General features: G+C 45.9%; 1 pseudogene across 1 annotated transcript in view; it reads left to right on the top strand.

The window, feature by feature from the left end:
• The window catches only part of LOC308347404 (cytosolic 10-formyltetrahydrofolate dehydrogenase-like), a 67828-nt pseudogene extending 60330 nt beyond the window's left edge, over positions 1 to 7498 (top strand). The window contains exons 12-15 of the transcript in view: positions 486 to 624; positions 4190 to 4338; positions 5446 to 5644; positions 7443 to 7498. The product of the transcript in view is annotated as a cytosolic 10-formyltetrahydrofolate dehydrogenase-like (transcript). The remainder of the gene's footprint in view (positions 1 to 485; positions 625 to 4189; positions 4339 to 5445; positions 5645 to 7442) is intronic.
• The last annotated feature ends 13308 nt before the right edge of the window (positions 7499 to 20806 follow it).

Consider the following 20806-nt stretch of genomic DNA (forward strand, 5'->3'; position numbering starts at 1 on the left):
GGAAGATGTGGGAGGAGTGGATGGACTCAAGGTCCAGACTTCGCCACTTAGTCTTTTCCTCTTGTCACCAGGGCATTGTGGCAGGATGTGTGTCTCCCTGCCCCACGACCACTCCATATTCTGGAGGGCCCAGACAAGTGATCTCTCAGCTTCTCAGTCTATGAAGCTGGGTGTAGGACCACTATAGGGACACACTCTTTGCTGACCCATGTCTGGCCCTCACCCTATCCCTGGACACCTCTGTTTTCTCAGCCTGTCTGATGCTAGGCTTGGGTGTCCTTGCACATTGGAGGCATTTGGGGTTTCAGCCTGGAAGGCAGATTTGGAACCAGAATAGAGACTTGTCCTGAGGGTGTGTGAACTTTCTTCAGGGCCCAGTGGCTGGTCACCAAACATGCAAACCTGTTAGGCGAGTCAGGTTGGAAATATCATCAGAAACCATAGTGCCTGACCAGGACCTGACTGGGAGGACTCTCCACAAGTAGAAGAGGTGAGGAAGATGAAGATAGGCAACCATCTAGACCAGGACACAGCCATGGGCTGCAGAACCACCAATCCTACCTGCAGAAGCTGGTAGAGTACTGCTAGTGTGGCATAGAGGAAGGGGCCACACTGGTCTGTGGTGTGAGTCAAGTCTCTTAGCCAGGTCAGTCAGAGCACTCCTGGCTCACTGGGAGGGCAGGCAGCATGGCCTCTGGTCTCCTGCCCCACTCTAAATGGAGGTATCTGAACTCCACAAACTCCATGGTTAGGCTTCCAGAGCTCAGGGCTCATCTGGGATGTGGGCTGTGGTGGCCTTGGTTATTTGGACCCCAGCCATGTTGTATTGGCAAGGTGAAGACACTTTGAGCTGAAATCTAGTCAGTGCTAGTTTAATCCATATCATAGGGGACTTTGATTAGCCATAAATATCTCCACATCCTTGAAGTTCTTTCCTCCCATGGATTCCATGGCACTGGCTTCCATGGCTTTCTGTCTTTGCTGTTACTTCTCAGTGGTCACTTTTTGCTGAACCTCCATTTCCACCTGTGCCTTAAATGGAGATATAACCCCAAGTATATCCTGAGCTTGGAGTGCTTCTCATGGCAGACCCTTTCCCTGGAGAGTCTCACCCCCTGCAGTGGCTCGCACCCTCCCAAGTACCTGTCTCTAGGCTCCTCCTCATCCAGAAATCCTGACCACCTAGACACCTCCACCAGCATGTCTGCAGGTCCTTCAGATTGAACAGGTACCAAATTCATCACATCATCTGAGTGTCCTGACCCAGACATACACTTGCCTCTCTAGAATCTTCCATCTGGTCAAGTCACTGGAGCCAGAGGAGCAGGGGCTGTGGCATAGACTATTCGAGCTGCTTCCTTGTCAGACTGCCCACCACAAGGGGACAGGCACCACATCTGGCTTCTATACCATTAGGTCCTTCATGCCAGCACTGAGACTCACACCAAATCTGAGTTAATCTTATGGAAGGAAGGAGGGAAGGAAACAATGAATTCTAGATTCCTCTCTTTTCCTGACTCCTACTTTAAATTAACTGCCTCATTCTCTTAAATTAAAAATCTTTCTTCTTCCCCTGCATCCCTGCTGCCATACTGCCGACTCTGCAGCTTGTTTTGCCTGTACTATCACGTCTGCTTCCCAAGGAACCTCTTGTACTGTGCTAACCCTTTACTCATGGTAGCTGCCAGAAGTCTGATTATGTCTCCCCCAATGCTGAAGCAGCTTCTGCAGTGACCCATCCTCCTGCAGCAGCAAGCTCAAACTCCTCACTTCTTGTGCAGGGTCTTCCATAGTTTGTTGCTAACTGGCCTGCCCATGACTCTTGCTCCAGCCACGTTTTACTCTCTCTGAGTACATCTCACATTTTCCTGATCACCAGGCTTCTGCTGCTCCTCTGATTAACAAACCTCTCCCCATTTCCTCAGCAGCTGGCGAATTCATCAGCCAGCTCAAATAAATCTAAGCACAGACTATATGTATTCCCGTGTCACAGATGCTCCCTGGCACTTCATACAGTGACAATTTTTTAGCCATTAATGGCCACCCCTTTCCCTGCTCTCAGTACATTTGAGGCTCCATGTAGCTGGAGTTCAGGGTCTGATGGGAGAGAGCAAAACAAAGGCATGCTTTGCAGAACAGCTCTGGTGGTGCATCACAGAAACCAGGACACTGGGGAGCAACTGTCACCACCTCCTGGCCTGAGGGCCAAGAGGAGGAAGTAGAATTCCTGGAAGCTGGTGATGGGCAGAGCTGTGAGTTACAAACCTAGCTGGTTGTCAGAGGATGGGGGAGCCTCATTGGGCAGAGTCCAGAAGGGCAAAGAAGAGTGCAGAAAGAAGAGGAAACAGAGCCCAGCCAGTGCAGAGCCTCCTGCACCTGATGGGCAGCTCATTTGCAGACTGAGAGCATATAGGCCATACCACATGAGTCAACAGGTGTTCATACCAAATGTAGCTTTGAAAAATTGTAATTAATGTTAAAACATAGTTTTTAATGTATGAAAAGTATGGAATACTTTATTAAGTTGCTTTTAAAGTTAATTTCTTTTCCTAAAAACTGGAAAGAGAAAATTTCAAGTCTTTCAATTTTCCTTTAGTCAGGCTAAATTACATCTCAGTCCAGTAGAGTCTCAAGGTCCCTGGGCTCTGTGTCTAGAGGTGAAATAGAGGAAGCATTTTTTTTCTTTTTTTCCCCAGTATTCCAAGATTCATTGTATATGCACCACATCCAGTGCTCCATGCAATACATGCCCTCCTTAACCCCCACCACCAGGATCACCCATCCCATCACCCACCTCCCTTCTGAAACCCTCAGTTTATTTCTCAGAGTCCACAGTCTCTCCTGGTTCACCTCCCCCTCTAATTTCCTTTAATTCACTTTTCCTTTCCTTCTCCTAGTGTCCTCCATGTTATTCCTTATCCTCCACAAGTAAGTGAAACCATAATTATAATTGACTCTCTCTGCTTGACTTATTTCACTCAACATAATGTCTTCCACTCCCATCCATGTTGATACAAAAGTTGGGTATTTATCCTTTCTGATGGAGGTGTAATATTCCATTGTATATATGGACCATATCTTCTTTATCCATTCATCTGTTGAAGGGCATCTTGGCTCTTTCCACAGTTTGGTGATTGTAGACATTGCTGTTATGAGCATTGGGGTACATATTGACCTTTTTTCCCACTACATCTGTATCTTTGGGGTAATGACAAATAGTGCAATTGCAGGGTCATAGGACATGTCTCCAAAAGCAAAGGAAACAAAAGTGAAAATGAACTTTTGGGACTTCATCAAGACAAAAAGCTCCTGTACAGCAAAGGAAACAGTCAGCAAAACAAAGAGGCAACCTACGGAATGGGAGAAGGTATTTGCAAATGACACTACTAAGGGCTGATATCCAAGATCTGTAAAGAACTCCACAAACTCAACACCCAAAACCAGATAATCACATCAAAAAATGGGCAGAACACATGAACAGGCACTTCTCCAAAGAAGACATACAAATAGCTAACAGTCACATGAGAAAATGTTCATCATCATTAGCCTTCAGGGAAATTGAAACGAAAACCACATTGAGATACCACCTTACACCAGTTAGAATGGCCAAAATTAGCAAGACAGGAAATGAGAAGTGTTGGAGAGGATGTGGAGAAAGGGGAACCCTCTTACACTGTTGGTGGGAATGCAAGTTGGTGCAGCCACGTTGGAAAACAGCGTGGAGATTCCTTAAGAAATTAAAAATAGAGGAAGCATTCCTGCTGTCACAAGTGGTTCCATCTACAGCCAGGGCTTGTAGGGGCAGCAGTCTGGATGGAAGGAGGAGCAGGAGGCTATATCCTGGCTGAGAGCACTTGCCCATGGACCTGGGGCATCAGCACCAGCACCAGGGAGCCAGAAAGCAGGGAGACAGTACTGAGAGGTCTTGTGTCCAAGGCTCCCCCCTCTGCCCAGCTCAACCTACTCCACAGGGACTGATGGAGAGCCATCTGAGCCATCTGAGGGGCTGCCACAGACCAACACTGAGTTGCTCATCTTCCTCAGCAGCATTTACTTGAAAGGGTTGTGAGGATCCTGAGAACTCATATGTCTGGGGCAGGAATGCCACCCACCATCTGTAGCAGCCAGGTGTCACAAACCGCAAGATGTGTGCATGGTAGCTGGTGGGGCCCAGGCCTGGCTGGGGAGAGGTCTGCATACCTGCAGACCATGGACTTCTGTCTGCCCCCTAGGTTTCTTCTTCGAGTAGACTGTTTTCATGGACGTGGAGGACCACATGTTCATAGCCAAGGAGGAGTCCTTTAGGCCCATCATGATCATCTCTCGGTTTGCTGATGGGTAGGAAGTCCTGCTTATGTCTCTTGAGAGCCTGATCCTCTTCCATGCCTGCCTGGGGTCTTTGTTTGAGCTTTGTGGAGGGGAGTGCAGAAGGGAATGCAGCCTAGCTTCCTGCGGAGTCCATCTCAGCTGCTGAGTTAGGAGAGCTCCAGAGGATCAGCAAGGCTGGGTCCTACTGAGAGTGTCTTCCTTGTCTCTCTGATGCCTCTCACAGCATTCTGGGTTCTGTTCTTATCCACTGCTGTGTAATAAACCACCCCAAGCCCCAGTGGCTTAGAATCGCAAGTTACTTAATTCAGTTGCAAGTCTTCAATTTGGTCAGGGTTCCATGTGGCTGGCCACCTCTGCTCTGTGCCATGTCAGAGCAGCTACTCCCTGGCACCCAGCTCCCTCAGAGAGGCCAGGTGGAAGATGCAAGCCTCCTCAAGAGCCATCAGTGGGCCTCAAAAAGCCCAGAACCTCACTTCCACCAATCCTGTTGGTCCAGCTGGGGTCAGATCTGGCCCAAAGGGAGAACTGGACTGGCCATAATTGCTCTACCACAAGCTGTTTTCCTGACTATTATTTTTCAGAATAGCACCTTTCAGCAGATTACAGATTGGTATCTCATCCTCAATATGCTATACTTCCAACTGTCAAAAAATTATCGAAATTTTCTTTACATGCTGATTGTATTAGAAGGAGATAATTTTCTCCCATCTACCAAGCATTGTGCCCAGTCTCCAAGCCTATGATGTCTGTGGATGCCCCCAGTGTGGCTGCCCAAGGAATGCCTTTCCATGTATGGTGGGTTCCCAGCCTGCCCCCTTCCCTGGGCTCCCATCCCCATCTCTATAAAGTGAGGGACTCACCCATGATAACCAAAGGGACTGACTCCACTCTGCCTCCTCTCTCATTCTTTCCTCTTTGCTCGGTTGGTCTATCTCCTCCATACTTTCTGTAGACACAGTGTGTTTGCTTAGAGGGTCCTATGTGGTGGGGAGCTTGGAGTGGGCCGAGCCCGCCCCACTCCCCCCTGGGAGTAAGGAGTGCAGGTCTTTCTGTGTCCCATCTGCAGTGTGGCCCCATGACCCTCCTCACAGAGTTCTTTGTGGGTTTTCCATGCAGTGATGTGGGCACTGTGCTGTCTTGGGCCAATACCACAGAGTTTGGCCTGGCCCCTGTCATCTTCACCAGGGACATAAAAAGACCCTCTATGTTCATGATAAGCTGGAGGCAGGCACTGTGTTTGCCAACACATACAACAAGATCGACGTTGCCGCTCCCTTTGGAGGGTTCAAGCAGTCCAGCTTTGGCAAAGACCTTGGTAACCTAATCCTGAACATCGGTTAAGACTTCTTGGCACCAGGCCCTGTGCTGGGGGCCAGGCGTGTAGCGTAGAGAACTGGGGGGGGGGGACAGGGGATAATTAAGGCAGTAAGCAAGATCTTGCTAGGAAGTGAGGAGTGCAGGAAGTGGATGAGATAGAGTGATCTGGCAGGAAGACTGGGAGGATAATTTTAGTGGGGACCAGGGTGGGCCTCTCCAAGGAGGTGGCACCTGTGCTGAGGTGCGAGTGGCTGGAGAAAGTGGTAGGAAGACCTGAGGGTATGTGTTCCTGGCAGAGAGGACAGCAGGTCCTGAGAGAACCAGCTTTGGTCTAGGAGCTGCAGAGAGGGGTCTGAGTGCAGGGATGGGGAAGTCTGGAGGGGAAGAGGCTGGGGAGGCAGGCAGGGACCCAGAGAGCAGGGCCCTGGGGGCTACAGTTAGAGTCTCATCCACAGAAAGAGGGGAAACCGTGGAGGCCGAGTATGGAGCCCAGTGGGGCAGTGTGTCACTAATGTAGAGACACTGTCACCCAGGCAAGTAGCCAAGGGCAAGCCCCACCTGGCCTGCCAGGGGAAGTGGAGGTCTGGTCTGGCACTCATCTTTCCGTGGACTGTGGTGTGATTTAGGATGAGTGCGGCCCTCCCCATCCTGCCACCATGGAATCCAGCAGTTGAGGACTGACTCCAGCTGGGGATCCCAATCTAATGCCCAGCAATGTTGGTGGGGGGCAGGGGAGGGCAGGGTCTAGGAGAGCAACTGTCTCCCAGAGCCTTCATCCCTGAACCCAACTCAGGATCTTCAGGGAGGTTTGAGCAGAGGCTTGACCATAGAGAGGTTGCTATTTCGTTTTCTACCCCTACTCCATCCTTAATACCCTGAAGAAAACCCCAAGGAGGCTTGTGAAAGAAGCCCCAGCAACATCCCCGCAAAGTCTGACACTGAACACTGCACACAGAGGTGGGACTCACACTCAGACATAAGCATATACATGATGTTGGACAGTCCTGCTCCCTTTGTCCCTGTTTGCCTCCTCTTCCTGCCCCTGCTTCTTGGTTCCTCCATGGGAATCTACAAGGACCACTGTTATTCAGGAGGCTGTGGGTGCCAAGTCCCCAGGATCTGATCTCTGTCACTTATGGCCCTACCCCTGAGGTGCTCCCACTCATCCTCTTTGCTGCCAGCTCATCCTGTGTCCTGTGTATATAAACCAGGCATCCCCAGTAACCCATCAGGATTTGAGCCAGAGACCTCAGCAGGCCCTGGCTGGTGAAGTGTGGATCCTGGAGCCAACCTTAATAGGTGGGGGAGATGTCAGTCAACTGCAGGCCCCACATACTGGTTGTGGGGCTGAACCCACCAGTTGCAGAACACAGCCAAATTCTGGGTGCCTGTGACTCTCTTTCCCAATAGGAACATGACCTGGAATTAGATGGGGGCAGCAGTGGGGACAGACAATGGGCTGGCACCTCTGGGTAGTAGGAGGGCACCAGAAGTCCCCTTGACTGCTCTCAGGGTGATGGGGCTGCCATTTCTCTAGAGGAGATAGAGCAGGGAAATTTCTGGAAGAGTTGCCCCCAATTAGTCTGTATTCTGATGCCTGCAGTGGAATCCTTACCACTCCCCACCCCACAACTGAGGGCAGATCTGTCAGGGCCTTGGTTTCTCTTTTGTAACTGGGGCTGACCCCACATGGTTGCTGCAGGGATGTGTGAGATAAAAACACTGCAACAAGGTGTGGCCAGCCCTAGGGGCCACTGCGAGGATGACCTTTCCCCATGGTATGTGCTGTCTTGCAGGAGAGGTGGCCCTGAATAAGTACCCACGGGTCAAGACTGTTACTTTCAAGTACTGAAGAAAGGTCTCCTGCAAGAAAGCCCCCCTCGGGGCGCCTGGGTGGCTCAGTTGGTTGGGTGGCTGCCTTCGGCTCGGGTCATGATCCTGGAATCCTGGGATAGAGTCCCACATTGGGCTCCCAGCTCCTTGGGGAGTCTGCTTCTCCCTCTGACCTTCTCGCCTCTCATGCTCTCTCTCTCAAATAAATAAATAAAATCTTAAAAAAAAAAGAAAGCCCCCCTCTCCACGACGTATCATTGCCCTCCACAACCTGGTCTGAACTGGTCCTGCCTTCTCGGGGGGAAGCCAAGCTTGCTTCCCTGGAGTTCCCACCCTCTCACCTCTCCTGAGCATGTAGCACTTTCACAGGAAATGCTGGGAAGCCTCCTGCGTGTACCCCTGTCCCCACTGGGACATCCCTGCCCCTCAGAAATCACAGTGACCTTTGGCTGGTTGAGGAAGTGGCCCCAGAGTGAATAAAGGTTATGGCCAGTGGAAACCCTGTGTCTCTCCATTCCATCTGTGGGTGCTCCTGAGTGGCCCTGTCAGTCCCAGTACTCATGTGCATTGCCCAAGGAAGGTGCTCTGGGGAGAGGTGCACCAGTGAAACATGGGCATGCATCAGCTAGGATGAAGCTAGGCATGGGAGACATCTGTGGGGTCACTTCTGGGAAATGCAGAGCAGAGGAAGCAGGAAGGGCAATAGAAACCTCCTGCTGTGATTCAGCTCTGTCTTCCTGGCACTGTGCTGCCCCAGGCTGGCCTTTCAGACCTGGGGGCCTGGGGTTCCATCTTTCCTTCTATTGTGTCTTCTGTGACTCTCTGTAGATTCCCCCCTGGCCCCAGCATCCTGCTCTCTTTCTCCTCTCACCCTGAAGGACTCTGGGGCCCTCTCTTCTTCACCCTCACCCCCTAGGTCCCAAACATTACAACTCCACATACCTGCTGTTGCCTCACTTTATCCCACATGGCACTCTCTGCTTGACATTTCAACACCCCATTCCACTTGGCTCTGCCCCTTTGGGCTCCACACCATCTGAAATTCCTCTCTTCCCCCTGCAGTTTCCCGGGCTTTGCTAGGAACATCCTGGCCCAGGCTTTGCTCATCTGGCTTCCCTGCTAACAGCCCTTCCCAGCAGAAGAGCAGGCAACATGTGGAGCACAGGCCCATCTGAACCCAAATAGAGCCAAGAAACTCTTTTCTTTCCTCTTCAGATACACACAGAGAGCTTGGTTTCAGCCAGGGTGCCTCCCTACAGTTCCACTTGAGACCTCTGGTTTAGATGTTCAGGGCTGGGCTCCTACTTTTATAGCTTCCCCTCTCTTCAAGAATTCTCCTGGAACGATAAGGTAAGTATATAAGAAAAACCACCCTGCTTTCCCCCTCCTATCTAGTTCCTTCCTGTTGTGACTTCTTTACTTTTATACAGAACACTTCACTTCTGACACTTCCGGTCACATGTGGGGCCTGTTTCCCACATTAAGCAATTCTCTATGACACCAACTGGGTGTCTTACAATTAACTCAATTCTGACACTCTCCACCCAGAGATAGTGTCAGATACCACAGGTTAAGAGCTCAGTCCCACAAAACTGTTCCCACCCACTTTAGATGCCAGTCACAAGTAGCAGATCTCTAGGTTGCCCCACAACTTCTTTCTGATTTGGCTACAAATTGGAGGTTCCCATGTCTCCCACCTGGAGTTACATTAATTTTCTAGAGGGTCTCACAGAATTCAGAGAAACCTTATGTTTCCCAGTGTAATAAGGATATGATAAAGGATACAGATGAGCACCCAGATGAAGGGATGCACAGGGTGAGGTCTGGGAGGGTCCTGAGCACAGAAGTCTCTGTACCTGTGGAGTTGGGGTGGGTGTGGATGTCTTTGCCAACCTGGAAGCTCTCCAAACTACTAGGATTTTCATGGACTCTTCTTCACATATTCATGACCAATCATTAACTCCATTTCTAGCCCCCTCTTCTCTCTGGAGATTGTTTGGAGGTAGGGTCTGAAAATACCAAGCTTCTTTTTTATTTATTTTTATTTTTTATTTTTTTATTTTCAGCATAACAGTATTCATTTTTTTTTCACCACACCCAGTGCTCCATGCAATCTGTGCCCTCCCTAATACCCACCACCTGGTTCCCCCAGCCTCCCACCCCCCACCCCTTCAAAACCCTCAGGTTGTTTTTCAGACTACAGACTCTGAAATACCAAGCTTCTGATCATGGCTTCATGTTTCTGGTGACCAGTCACCACCTAGGAGCCCAACCAATCACCTCAATAGAATAAAAGATGCTCCTAGCATGCTTCTCATTTAGGAATTTACAAAGGCTCTGGGAACCCTCTGTCAAATATGGGGTCAGAGACAAATATTAATGTTCTTACCACTTAGGAACTGACAAGGACTTCAGGAGCTCTGTGCCAGGCACCAAGGGCAGAGACCAAAATGCATTTTCTATTGACTCACAGCAATAAGGGTGAGACTATTAGTTTACCCATTTCCTTTATCTCCTTCTTTCTTGAGTTATAGAACACCAAATTTTACATGGGCACATGGCTGATCTGAAGAAAAACAGAATTCCCAACTTCCTTTCTAATTAGGTGATGGTCATGGAACTGAGCCTAGCAGACAGGATGTGAATGGAAGTGATTACCTGCTCCCCCAGAGACATGCCCTTTAAAGGGAGATCATGCTATTGCTCTCCCTCTTTTCCTCCCCTTAGTCTGGCTGGAAGCAGACCCAGGAGACAGGGTGGTGGGCGTTTTCCAACCATGCAGTTATGGCAACACCTGTGGAGAGGATGAGCAGCACACAGTAGCAGACACCTGAATCCCCAACATCGTGGAGGTGTATATCAACCAAGGTGACTGGTACATGGGGGAAATAAACTTGTCTTCTTGTGATTTTTTAATGCATTTATCTTTTCCATGTTAACCGAGGAGTTAAAGGCATTTTAGAAACATAATAAAACAAAAAATCATGAGCAAACTGGGGCAAAGAGGAATGTGGCAGAAGGATAAAATCAGGAGTGTGCTTGGTATCAAAACTGCATGCTGTGAAATTTTATGCCATTTTGAAGTTGGACCCCAATTTAGCTCAGAGATTTCTAGCCAACAAGAGTGTGAGAGAACTGGACCTGTGATCTAACTCACAGTGTCCATATGAGAGAAGAAACAAACTAGTTTTTTTTTTTTTTTGAGTACAGAAAGAAACACATTTTGTGAGTCCTAAAAAAAAAAAACAAAAAACAAAAAACCCCCAAAACCACAAAAAAAACCCACACAAAAAAAAAACAAAAAAAATTTTATCATGATGAACACTCCTTTATACTATTTTATAGTAGGATGTTAAGCTGCAGACTTCTGTATCTTATGATCTTTCCCAAAGTAGGCGCAGCACATGTTGACCTATTGGCAGCCCAAGGGACCAACATGGTGGCATGGTTGGAACACTACAGACTCTTCCAACTACATTGGGGTGAGGTGGGGAGAAGAATGGGCTCTAAAGCCCAGTTATGCTCTCTGTTGATCTGACTTGATCTAAATATAATGAGCCAGAGGAAATAGAATTCACCAGAAGCCATTTCAGACAAAGCCTTGCATTTCTTCAGAAGAAATGTTCTGATGAGGTAAAAAGGGGCTGGTGGGGATATTCAGGATCAGAAGATGACCACAGGCTTGCTCTATGTAATACAGGGAAGAGGACTTTGAAATATGTGTAGGGAGGAGGTGGACCTGGTAAAAGTTACAGGGGGAAGGTGGGGAGGGTGACCCCCCCAGTGGTTGAGGCAAATGGTCTTTGGAGGATATTTGGGAGTGTGTGGTGGAAATTTCTTTCCCTTCTCTCTCCAGGCTCAATTCCTTACTATTCCCTGTGCTTTCCTGTGAACTGCTCTTCTTGGGCAAACCACAAGGAAGAGATGGTTTGTGTACCCAAGGAGACACAGGAAGAGGAGAGTGTAGGAGCAAAGAACACTCCAGAGAACAACTGGTTATGTAAGAACACACTTAGGTACATGGTTGGGTTGCATGTTCATCAGTAATCCTTCAAAAGCACTGCTTCTCCCAAGGGAATGTGTAAGACACATTGCGCACTGAGTCTCTGGAGGGCACTCTAACCACAACTCCAGTGTCATGGGCTTCTCTGAGCAGGGCCAAGGAGTGAAGTGTCCTTATAAACTGCATTTCAAATGGATAAAGGAGTTCAACAATATATTAGAAACATGACACATTACAAAGAGCATCACATTGAAATCCTTCCTTCCATACAGTAAGTAGTCTTGCAGAATACATGCATGAGACCAGTTCACTTAGAAACACAGTCCTGGGAGAGACAAGATGGTGGGGAAGTAGGAGGAGGCACCATTTCAACCTGTACCCTAGAGTGAGCTGATTACCTACCAAAGAACTCTGATCACCCATGAAATCAGCCTGAGATCAGAATTATACACGTCTGGATCTCTACGGGGGCAGAAGACACCAGTGGGCAGGTAAAGTGGAGTGGGAACATCAGACTGATGTTGGAAGATAAACAAAAGGGGGAGGGAGCCATCAGAGGCGACCGATTGGAAAATAATACCCCAATACGAGAGTGCCCTGCGTCTGGGGACCAGCATTAACTTGGAGTCTGATTGAAAACACTCAAAAAGAGCAAAGGATCACAGGGGGGAAATTGTGGGAATTGGGGCTGTTAGGGACAGGGGCTTAAGTCCCTGGACCCAGGACAGCCACCCCTGGCGCTGAGCCAGAGAGAGTGTGACGGAGAAACCAGGTCTTGGTCCCTGAGCTGCCAGCATGCCTGAGAATGCAAGGGGTCTGGCTCCCATGAGGGGCTGGGAGGCTTGCCAGCTGGCAGAAGCATAGACTTTTTGCATTCTCCACAGGAGCGCCACGCCGCACTATCAGAGCCTGAGACGTACACACCCCACACCCTCCCCTGAGAGAGGTGCTCTCGGACCCAGAAAGACCAGGCACTCCCAGCCCGGGCCAGTGGGAAAATTTCAGTGTGCGATCGCTGCTTGTAACCTCTATGGCAGTCCGGAGCTGCCCAGACAGCCGACGCTGTCATGGTTTTGGGTACAAGCAGGAGTTCCTGCGTCCCCAGGGACTGCGACTCGGAACGTGCTCTGCCAGTGGCCGAAGGGGAACTTATGTGCTCTGGAGCACCTAGCGGGGAACAGACTGAGGCTTCTCTCTGAGAGGAGGTTGGGGTGCAGTTTGCTTTCCTCTAAACCTCCAAAAACCATCAAAAGCTGTCAAGGCGAGAGAAAAAAAAATGAACAAACAAACATAAAAACCTCCAGACAACAAAAGCCTGAAAAACCGGTTTCCTCAGAGCCCACCCCCTTGAGGGGGGTGGGAGGACTTAACTCAGGGAACATTGCCTGAAAACCCATGTGGCAGGCCCCTCCCCCAGAAAACCAACCACCACTACTTCATAGATATAAATTTTATTTTTAATTCGTTCCCAGTATTCTGGTTCATTTTTTTATAAGGATAATTTTTTTAAAGATTTCATTCACTTATTTGACAGACAGAGACCACAAGTAGGCAGAGAGGCAGGCAGAGAGAGAGAGAGGGAAGCAGGCTCCCTGCCGAGCAGAAAGCCCGATGTGGGGCTCGATCCCAGGACCCTGGGATCATGACCCGAGCTGAAGGCAGAGGCTTTAACTCACTGAGCCACCCAGGTGCCCCTAATAGATAATTTTTTAACCTATTTGCCATCACAGTGAGATGTCCGGTACATCAAATTCCATTATAACCTATTAACCTGAACTTTTTGATACAAATACCTGTGTTTTTCTTTTGCTTTTCTATTTTTTTAATTGTTTTTAAATTTTAGTTTACTTTATTCTTTTACTTATTTTTTTTGTTAATTTTTTATTTATTTTCAGCATAACAGTATTCATGGTTTTTTTCACCACACCCAGTGCTCCATGCATCTGTGCCCTCCCTAATACCCACCACCTGGTTCCCCCAACTTCCCACCCCCCACCCCTTCAAAACCCTCAGGTTGTTTCTCAGAGTCCATAGTCTCTCATGGTTCACCTCCCCTTCCAACTTCCCTCAACTCCCTTCTCCTCTCCATCTCCCCATGTCCTCCATGTTATTTGTTATGCTCCACAAATAAGTGAAACCATATGATAATTGATTCTCTCTGCTTGACTTATTTCACTCGGCATAATCTCTTCCAGTCCCATCCATGTTGCTACAAAAGTTGGGTATTCATCCTTTCTGATGGAGGCATCATACTCCATAGTGTATATGGACCACATCTTCCTTATCCATTCATCCGTTGAAGGGCATCTTGGTTCTTTCCACAGTTTGGCGACCGTGGCCATTGCTGCTATAAACATTGGGGTACAGATGGCACTTCTTTTCACTACATCTGTATCTTTGGGGTAAATACCCAGCAGTGCAATTGCAGGGTCATAGGGAAGCTCTATTTTTAACTTTTAACTTCCTGAGGAATCTCCATACTGTTCTCCAAAGTGGCTGCACCAGCTTGCATTCCCACCAACAGTGGAAGAGGGTTCCCCTTTCTCCACATCCTCTCCAACACACGTTGTTTCCTGTCTTGCTAATTTTGGCCATTCTAACTGGTGTAAGGTGGTATCTCAATGTGGTTTTGATTTGAATCTCCCTGATGGCTAGTGATGATGAACATTTTTTCATGTGTCTGGTAGCCATTTGTATGTCTTCATTGGAGAAGTGTCTGTTCATATCTTCTGCCCACTTTTTAATATGATTGTCTGTTTTGTGTGTGTTGAGTTTGAGGAGTTCTTTATAGATCCTGGATATCAACCTTTTGTCTGTACTGTCATTTGCAAATATCTTCTCCCATTCCGTGGGTCGCCTCTTTGTTTTGTTGACTGTTTCTTTTGCTGTGCAGAAGCTTTTTATCTTGATGAAGTCCCAAAAGTTCATTTTCGCTTTTGTTTCCTTCACCTTTGGAGACATATCTTGAAAGAAGTTGCTGTGGCTGATATCAAAGAGGTTACTGCCTGTGTTCTCCTCGAGGATTCTGATGGATTCCTGTCTCACGTTGAAGTCCTTTATCCATTTCGAGTTTATCTTTGTGTGCAGTGTAAGAGAATGGTTGAGTTTCATTCTTCTACATATAGCTGTCCAGTTTTCCCAGCACCATGTATTGAAGAGACTGTCTTCTTTCCACAGGATATTTTTTCCTGTTTTGTCGAAGATTATTTGACCATAGAGTTGAGGGTCCATATCTGGGCTCTCTACTCTGTTCCACTGGTCCATGTGTCTGTTTTTATGCCAGTCCCATGCTGTCTTGGTGATCACAGCTTTGTAGTAAAGCTTGAAATCAGGTATTCGTGATGCCGCCAGTTTCATTTTTGTGTTTCACATTTCCTTAGCAATTCGGGGTCTCTTCTGATTCCATACAAATTTTAGGATTATTTGCTCCAGCTCTTTGAAAAATACCGGTGGAATTTTGATTGGAATCACATTAAAAGTATAGATTGCTCTGGGCAGTATAGACATTTTAACAATGTTTATTCTTCCGATCCAAGAGCATGGAATGGTCTTCCATCTCTTTGTGTCTTCTTCAATTTCTTTTAGGAGTGTTCTGTAGTTCCTCGAGTACAGATCCTTAACCTCTTTGGTTAGGTTTATTCCGAGGTACCTTATGGTTCTTGGTGCTATAGTAAATGGAATCGATTCTCTAATTTGCCTTTCTGTATTTTCATTGTTAGTGTATAAGAAAGCCACTGATTTCTGGACATTGACTTTGTATCCTGCCACATTACTGAATTGCTGTATGAGTTCTAATAGTTTGGGGGTGGAGTCTTTCAGGTTTTCCATATAAAGAATCATGTCATCTGCGAAGAGAGAGAGTTTGACTTCTTCCTCGCCAATTTGGATACCTTTTATTTCTCTTTGTTGTCTGATTGCTGTTGCTAGGACTTCTAATACAATGTTGAACAAGAGTGGTGAGAGTGGGCATCCTTGTCGTGTTCCTGATCTCAACGGGAAGACTGCAAGCTTTTTCCCATTGAGGATGATATTTCCTGTGGGTCTTTCATACATAGATAGATGAAGTTCAGGAATATTCCCTCTATCCCTATACTTTGAAGCGTTTTAATCAGGAACGGATGCTGAATTTTGTCAAAAGCTTTTTCTGCATCAATTGAGAGGACCGTGTGGTTCTTCTCTCTTCTCTTATTGATTTGTTCCACCACATTGATTGATTTGCGAACGTTGAACCATCCTTGTAACCCAGGGATGAATCCCACCTGGTCATGGTGGATAATCTTTTTCATGTGCTGTTGGATCCTGTTTGCTAGGATCTCGTTGAGAATCTTAGCATCCATATTCATCAGTGATATTGGTCTGAAATTCTCCTTTTTGGTAGAGTCTTTGCCTGGTTTGTGGATCAGGGTAATGCTGGCTTTATGAAAAACTGTCTGGAAGTTTTCCTTCTGCTTCCATTTTTTGAAACAGCTTCAGGAGAATAGGTGTTATTTCTTCTTTGAAAGTTTGAGAGAATTCCCCAGGGAATCCGTCGGGTCCTGGGCTCTTGTTTTTTGGGAGGTTTTTGATCACCGCATCAATCTCGTTACTAGATATTGGTCTATTCAGGTTGTCAATTTCTTCCTGGTTCAATTTTGGGAGTTTATAGTTTTCCAGGAATGCATCCATTTCATCTAGGTTGCTTAGCTTATTGGCATATAACTGTTGATAATAACTTCTGATGATTGTTTCTACTTTCTTGGTGTTAGTTGTGCTCTCTCCCTTTTCATTCATAATTTTATTAATTTGGGCTTTCTCTCTTTTCTTTTGGATTAGTGTGGCCTATGGTTTATCGATCTTATTGATTCTTTCAAAAAACCAGCTTCTAGTTTCATTGATACGTTCTACTGTATCTCTGGTTTCTACCTCATTGATCTCTGCTCTAATCTTGACATACCATCTTAAACCAGTTAGAATGGCCAAGATTAGAAAGACAGGAAACAACTTGTGTTGGAGAGGATGTGGAGAAAGGGGTACCCTCTTATACTGTTGGTGGGAATGCAAACTGGTGCAGCCACTTTGGAGAACAGTGTGGAGATTCCTCAAGAAATTAAAAATGGAGCTTCCCTATGACCCTGCAATTGCACTACTGGGTATTTACCCCAAAGATACAGATGTAGTGAAAAGAAGGGCCATCTGTACCCCAATGTTTATAGCAGCAATGGCCACGGCCACCAAACTGTGGAAAGAACCAAGATGCCCTTCAACGGATGAATGTATAAGGAAGATGAGGTCCATATACACTATGGAGTATGATGCCTCCATCAGAAAGGACGAATACCCAACTTTTGTAGCAGCATGGACAGGACTGGAAGAGATTATGCTGAGTGAAATAAGTCAAGCAGAGAGAGTCAAGTATCATATGGTTTCACTTATTTGTGGAGCATAACAAATAATATAGAGGACAAGGGTAGATGGAGAGGAGAAGGGAGTTGAGGGAAACTGGAAGGGGAGGTGAACCATGAGAGACTATGGACTCTGAAAAACAACCTGAGAGTTTTGAAGGGGCGGGGGGTGGGAGGTTGGGGGAACCAGTTGGTGGGTATTAGGGAGGGCACAGATTGCATGGAGCACTGGGTGTGGTGAAAAAACAATGAATACTTTTACGCTGAAAATAAATAAAAAATTAAAAAAAAAAAAAGAAAAGGCATGAGGAGATGGCAAATCAGAGTACTGTTTGCTTAGGTGTCAAACCAGGAATTGCCTGGGGTAGGGGATTCCAGGCAGTGATGTCACTTCTGTTACCACAGACTGCAACAGAACTTGGAACCCCTGCAACCAGGCACCCACATTCTAGTGTAGTCCATATCAGGGTTACTTGGCTAGAGAAATCTGACATGGCAAGATATTCTCTTGCTGCTTGTCTACTTTCCAGGGCTCTGTCTTCCAGAAACTCCAGGGAATTGGCTTTTTCACATGCTGCAGACATTGGCACAAAACCTGGCCCCCAATACCTTAGGGTATTTGGCAGGAGGTGTCATAAGGTACTTAATACTGAGCAGACTAGGCAATGTACACCTTTATGAACCATCCAAGGGCAGCTCCATCCCTTCCTTTTGAGTTTTAGGGAAAGAGGAATGTAAGGGCCTACTTATTAAGAGGGAGCCATATTGTTGCAGTGAACTTAGATTGACCCTACCCCTCCTAGAAGAACTTCCTTCCAAAGCCTAGATACAAGGGTGGGTCTGGCCAGGTGAAGACATCCAATCAGAGGGACACGCATATATCTACTAGGGTAAATTGAAATTCAATTGGCCGCCCGTGTGTAACCTAGCACTTTTCTCTGTGTATTGCAATCTCATTGGCTACCTGTGTATAGCCTGGCTAAAAGTGCCTCTATAAAAGTTGGTTTGTGAGGCTAGTAGGAGTAGTAAGACCGCCAGAGCAGTAAGAGCTGTTAGAGTCATTGGGAGCAGCCTCATCTGGGGAGTGGCCTTGCCAGAGCAGCCTCCTTCCAGGGAATGGCCTTGCCAGAGCAGCCTCATTGGAGTGGCCTCGCCAGAGCAGCAGCCCCATCTGGGGAGCGGCCTCGCCAGAGCAGCCTCATTCCAGGGAGTGGCCCTGTCCGGGGAGCGGCCTCGTTGGCAGTGGCCTCATCAGGAGCAGCATCATGGGGAGCAGAGGCTGCATCATCGGGGCTGTCGTCCTCATAGTCGTCATCCCCTCTTCCTCGTCAGGAGCGGCCTCGTCTGGGGAGTGGCCTTGTTGGAGCAGCCTCGTCCAGAGCAGACTTCTCCGGAGCGGCTTTCTTGGAAGTGGCCTTGTCGGGGTCATTGTCATTGTCTCTTCATAAGAGACGGCCCCTACCAGTCAGTTTGATTCTCAATGCTTGGCGTGAAATAAAGCTTTGCTTGACCTTCAAAAAAAAAAAAAAGATATTAATCAGTTACATGTAACACCCAGTGTTCATCACAAGTATCTTCCTAATTACCCATCACCCACTTAGTCCTCTGCTCTCTTACCTCCCCTCCAGCAACCTTCAGTTTGTTCTTTACATACAAGAGTCTCTGGGTGCACCTGGGTGGCTCAGTTGTTTGAGTGACTAACTCTTGATTTCTACTCAGATCATGATCTCAGGGACATGAGATGAAGCCTTGTGTCAGGGCTCTGTTCAGTGTGCTTGAGATTCTTTCCCTCTGCCCTTCTCCAAAGCACATGCACTCTCTCTCTCTCTCTCTATATATATATATATATATACACACACACACACACACACACGTGTGTGTGTATGTATATATTGAACTGTAAATATATATAAATAAATAGATAGACACATATCTAAACACAAGTAAATAAAACTTTAAAAAAAGAGTCTGTGATGGATTACCTCCATTTTTTTCTTTCATACCTTGTGTTCATTGGTTTTGTTTCTTAAAGTTCACATATGAGAGAATTCATATATTTCTCTTTATCTGAATGACTTATTTCACTTAGGATATTACACCCTAGAAACATCTACATTGTTTGAAGTGGCAAAATTTCATACTTCCATGATCTGTAATTCCAACGTGTGTGTGTGTGTGTGTATATATATATATAAACATTTTAATTATCCAATTATCTGTCAAGGGACATTTGGTTCTTCCCATATTTTGGCTACTGTGAACACTGTTGGTATAAACACTGGGTTGCAGGTGCCACATTGATTTACTATGTTTGTATCCTTTGAAAAAATACCTAGTAATGCAATTCCTGGGTCATAAGTTAGCTCTATTTTTACCTTTTTGAGGAAGCTCAATAGTGTATTCCAGTTGGAGCACCAGTTTACATTCCCAACAGTGTAAGAGGGGTCCCCTTTCTCTACATTCTCCCGATGTCTGTTTTTTCCTGAGATTTATTTATTTATTTATTTATTTACCATTTTGACTGGTGTGAACTGATATCTCATTGTGGTTTTGATTTTTATTTTCCTGGTGCAGAGTGATGTTGAAACTTTTTTCATCTCTCTCGTGGCCATTTGTATGTCTTCTTTGAAATAATGTCTGTTCATGTCTTCTGCCCATTTATTGACTGGATTATTTGTTTTTTGTGTATTGAATTTGATAAGTTCTTCATAGATTTTGGATTCTAGCCCTTTATCATTTTTTAATTTAAATTCAATTAGCTAACATACAGTACATTAGTTTCAGATGTAGAGTTCAGTAATTCATCAGTAGCATACAACACCATATAACACTAGTGCTCATCACATCACATCACATCGCATGCCCTCCTTAATGCCCATCACCTGATTACCCTATCCACCCACCAACATTCCCTCCAGCAGCCCTCAGTTTATTTTCTAGAGTTAAGAGTCTCTTATGGGTTTTCTACCTCTCTGATTTCTTCCCATTCTTTTTTCTCTCCCTTCCCCTATGATCTCTGTGCTATTTCTTTTTGCCTCATATGAGTAAAACCATATAATAATTACCTTTCTCTGACTGACTTATTTTACCGAGCGTAATACCCTCCAGTTTCATCCATGTCAGTGCAAATGGTAAGATTTCATCATTTCTGTTGGCTGCCTAATATACCATTATACATACATATGTATATCTATATATCTATATCTATCTATCTATATAAATGTTTTCATATATATGAAATGGATAAAGAAGATATATACATATGTATCTTATCTATCTACCTATATATATGTATTTATATATATGTATGATTGATATATATATAGATATATATTGATATATTGATATATATCATATATATACATATATATACATATTATATATATATATCTATATATATCTATATATATATCTTTATCCATTCATCTGTTGATCAACATCTCCACTCTTTCTATAGTTTGGCTATTATAGACATTGCTGCTATAAATACTGGGGTGCAGGTGCCCTTAGGAGCAATACCTTTGTATCTTTGGGGTAAATACCTAGTAGTATAATTGCTGGGCCATAGGGTAGCTCTATTTTTAACTCCTTGGGGAATCTCCATACTGTTTTCCAGAGTGACTGAACCAGATTGTATTCCTACCAATAGTGTAAGGGGGTTCCCCTTTCTCCCCATCTTCCCAATGTCTGTTGTATCTCAAGTTGTTAATTTTACCCATTCTGACTGGTGTGAGGTGGTATCTCATTGTGGTTTGGATTTGTATTTCCCTGATGCCCAGGGATGTGGAGGATTTTTTTTCATGTGTCTGTTGGCCATTTATATAGGCAAATTAAATAAAAATTATATACATGCATACATGCTTGTATATACATTAAATATAAAATAGGGAAATGGCTGTTCATGTCATCTGTCCATCTCTTGACTAGATTATTTTGTTTTTGG

The sequence above is a fragment of the Martes martes genome, assembly GCF_963455335.1.
Source record: "Martes martes genome assembly, chromosome: 1".
NCBI classification, from domain to species: Eukaryota; Metazoa; Chordata; class Mammalia; order Carnivora; family Mustelidae; genus Martes; species Martes martes.